Raw genomic sequence first — 4,455 nt, 5'->3', positions numbered from 1 at the left:
CTCTGCGCCTGTTCTGAAACAGCCTGACATCGACTCTCCTTTCATCTTAGAGGTGGATGCCTCCTCCGTTGGAGTAGGAGCGGTGTTATCTCAGAGGGCTAAAGATGGCCATTTACACCCTTGCAGTTTCTTCTCCCGGAAGTTCTCCCCAGCTGAGCGCAACTATGCCATTGGCGACCAGGAGTTGCTAGCCATCAAGCTCGCTCTAGAAGAGTGGAGGTATCTGTTGGAGGGAGCTTCTCATTCAATCACCATACTTACAGACCACAAGAACCTTTTATATCTGAAAGGCGCACAATGTCTCAACCCTCGTCAGGCCAGATGGGCACTTTTCTTTTCCAGGTTCGACTTTAAACTCCAGTTCTGTCCGGGCTCTCAGAATCGCAAGGCCGATGCCCTTTCCCGCTCATGGGAGCAAGAAAATGAGTCAGAGTCTTCAGACAAGCATCCTATTATAAATCCGTTGGCATTCTCCACGGTAGGGATGGACTCTACGCCCCCATCAGGGAAAAGTTTTGTGAAACCGATGCTAAGGAAGAAGCTCATGCATTGGGCCCATGCTTCCCGTTTTGCCGGACATACAGGTATCCAAAAAACCCTGGAGTTTATCTCTAGGTCCTATTGGTGGCCAACTCTGAAAAAGGACGTCTTGGAGTTTATTGCATCTTGCCCAAAGTGTGCTCAACATAAGGTATCCCGCCAGTCGCCTGCGGGGCAACTGGTTCCACTATCTGTTCCCCGTCGACCTTGGACCCATTTGTCGATGGATTTTATTACAGATTTACCCATGTGCAATAAGTTCAATACCATCTGGGTGGTAGTTGACCGGTTCACCAAGATGGCACACTTCATTCCTCTCACCGGTCTTCCATCAGCTTCCAAGTTGGCTCAAGTATTCATACAAGAGATCTTCCGACTCCACGGTCTTCCTGAAGAAATTATCTCAGATCGAGGAGTTCAATTCACAGCCAAATTCTGGCGAAGTTTATGTCAAGTCCTTCAAGTCAAGCTAAAGTTTTCCACGGCTTACCATCCTCAGACCAATGGTCAAACTGAGAGGGTGAATCAGGACTTGGAGGCCTTCCTCCGCATCTATGTGTCCTCCTCTCAAGATGACTGGGTTCAATTACTTCCCTGGGCCGAGTTCTGTCATAACAACCAGTATCATTCTTCATCTGCTTCAACACCATTCTTCACTAACTTTGGATTCCACCCTAAAGTCCCTGAGTTCCAACCGCTTCCAGCAACTTCTGTTCCCGCAGTGGATATCACCTTGCATCAGTTTGCCAATATCTGGAAGAGCGTACGATCAGCTCTGCTCAAGGCATCGTTCAGGTACAAGAAGTTTGCGGATAAGAAGCGTCGAGCAGTTCCTGCTCTCAAGGTGGGTGATCGGGTATGGTTATCCACGAAGAATTTGAGGTTAAGAGTTCCCAGTATGAAGTTTGCACCTCGCTATATCGGTCCTTTCAAGATTGAACAAGTCATCAATCCTGTTGCTTACAGACTTCAGTTGCCTCCCTTCTTAAAAATACCCAGGACATTCCATGTATCCCTGTTGAAACCGCTGATCTTGAATCGGTTTCATTCCTCACTTCCTCCAACTCCGAAAGTCCAAACTCAACGAGGCGTTGAGTATGAAGTAGCCAAGATCCTGGACTCACGTCACCGTTACGGTCAACTACAATATCTTATTGACTGGAAGGGTTATGGCCCTGAGGAACGTTCATGGACCAATGCTTCTGATGTCCATGCTCCTGCCTTGGTCCGGAGATTCCATTCCAAGTTTCCTCAAAAGCCAAAAGAGTGTCCTGGGGCCACTCCTAAAGGGGGGGGTGCTGTCACGATCCGGGTATCTGGACGCCATTTCTTACCCATCAGATGCCTCCTAAGGCTGGCTCAGCGCTCCAGGACCGGATCACATCTGTTATCCTGATGTTTACATTTCTGTATCCTCTCCTGTCACTCTGAGACGCGGTCACAGTAAACGCCATATTACATCTGGCATGGCGTCTCCCGCGGTCTCCGCCGCCGTCCCTGAGCTTCTGCATGCAGAGTGTCTGAGTGGCGATTACGTCAGCCGCGGCCTCCGCTGTGTCCGCGTGGTTGGATGTGCACCTGTCAGCTTGGCGCCTCCTGTCTCCGGTGGCCGGCGCCGCCATTACTGTTTTCATTACCACATGGATTACAAACCAAACTTCCCTCCAAGTGTCTGCATGGGCGCAGCCATCTTGGATTTTGTCAGCTGATCATTTCCACCAATCTGTTCTCAGTATTGATAATCTGCATAATTGCCTAGCCAATCCCTTCCTTGCTGCAGGTATAAATACACTGTGCCTGAGCAAGGAAGGCGTCAGTGCTTTGGTTGTCAAACCTAGTTCCTGTTTGTCTCTCTCCTGTGATTGTCTTCCAGGTTCCAGCTCCTGTCTCAAGACTTCCACCATAGAGACTCGCACCAGCATTCCACCTGCGGTGTAGCCTGACTCTCCGATCCATTGTGGATTTATCTGTTTCCAGCTACAACATTACCTGCTTCCAGCCCAGCTTCCAGCAGAGTACAGCTTCTCTTAAAGGGCCGGTGTCCTTTCTACAGTTTACCACTCTCCACCGGTATTATTATTTCTCCGCTCTCAAACTCTACATTTCATTCATATTGCATCGCTCTCAAGCCTCATTTATTATTTAACTGGTTCCAGCCAGTATCCACTCCGTGCCAACATCTGTCTGGTTCCAACCAGAACCCACAGCAGCTATTTTATTTACAGCAGTCCAGCTTTCCCTGGAACACCAGCTGATACGATCCTGGGCTTTCTTCATTGCTACAGTCAGGCCTGGTAAGGACTTTCCAACTCGCAGATAATAAGAACTGTCTCATACTACCAGAGCTCTGTGGCCCCTGCCCCTGTAGTACCCAGGAACTGTATTATTTCTCTGCTGATTTTATGTTTCTTTTACTGCTACTGTGATGCATGGAGTTTGTCATAAATAAACATCATTGACTTTTATTCAAGTTGTCGTGGTCACGCCTTCGGGCGGTTCTTCTTCATGTTACTTACATGTCCAGGGGTCTGATACAACCTCCCAGGTTCCGGTACATCTCAGCCCCTACAACTGAGGCTGCCTCCCGTCAGCTCAGGCCCTCAGTTGTGACAGCTGATACCACCTTAGGGAGAAATTGGGGACGAGTTCTCAATTCTGCCCTGTCCATATGGAAAATCAGATAGGGGCTTTTACATGACAAAGCCGCCAATTCTGACACACGCCTAGCCGAAGCCAAGGCCAAAAGCATGACCACTTTCCACGTAAGATATTTCAACTCCACGGTCTGAAGTGGCTCAAACCAATGTGATTTTAGGAAATCCAACACAACGTTGAGATCCCAAGGTGCCACTGGAGGCACAAAAGGGGGCTGAATATGCAGCACTCCCTTAACAAACGTCTGAACTTCAGGCAGTGAAGCCAGTTCTTTTTGAAAGAAAATAGACAGGGCCGAAATCTGGACTTTTATGGATCCCAATTTTAGGCCCATAGTCACTCCTGACTGTAGGAAGTGCAGAAATCGACCCAGCTGAAATTCCTCTGTTGGGGCCTTCATAGCCTCACACCACGCAACATATTTTCGCCATATGCGGTGATAATGTTTTGCTGTCACATCCTTCCTAGCTTTTATCAGCGTAGGAATGACTTCCACCGGAATGCCCTTTTCCATCAGGATCCGGCGTTCAACCGCCATGCCGTCAAACGCAGCCGCGGTAAGTCTTGGAACAGACAGGGCCCCTGCTGTAGCAGGTCCTGTCGGAGCGGCAGAGGCCAAGGGTCCTCCGAGATCATTTCTTGTAGTTCCGGGTACCAAGTTCTTCTTGGCCAATCCGGAACGATGAGTATAGTTCTTACTCCTCTCTTTCTTATTATCCTCAGTACCTTTGGTATGAGAGGAAGAGGAGGGAACACATAAACCAACTGGTACACCCACGGTGTCACTAGAGCGTCCACAGCTATCGCCTGAGGGTCCCTTGACCTGGCGCAATATCTTTTCAGCTTTTTGTTGAGGCGGGACTCCATCATGTCCACCTGTGGCCTTTCCCAACGATTTACAATCAGCTGGAAGACTTCTGGATGAAGTCCCCACTCTACTGGGTGGAGGTCGTGCCTGCTGAGGAAGTCTGCTTCCCAGTTGTCGACTCCCGGAATGAACACTGCTGACAGTGCTATCACGTGATTCTCCGCCCATCGGAGAATCCTTGTGGCTTCTGCCATTGCCATCCTGCTTCTTGTGCCGCCCTGTCGGTTTACATGGGCGACCGCCGTGATGTTGTCTGACTGAATCAGCACCGGCTGGTTTTGAAGCAGGGGTTTTGCTTGACTTAGGGCATTGTAAATGGCCCTTAGTTCCAGAATATTTATGTGTAGGGAAGTCTCCTGTCCTTGGAAGTTTCTTCCCTGAGTGACTGCCCC

The sequence above is a fragment of the Pseudophryne corroboree genome, chromosome 3 (assembly GCF_028390025.1).
Source record: "Pseudophryne corroboree isolate aPseCor3 chromosome 3, aPseCor3.hap2, whole genome shotgun sequence".
Classification (NCBI taxonomy): Eukaryota; Metazoa; Chordata; class Amphibia; order Anura; family Myobatrachidae; genus Pseudophryne; species Pseudophryne corroboree.
Note: the sequence above shows the minus strand (reverse complement) of the source record.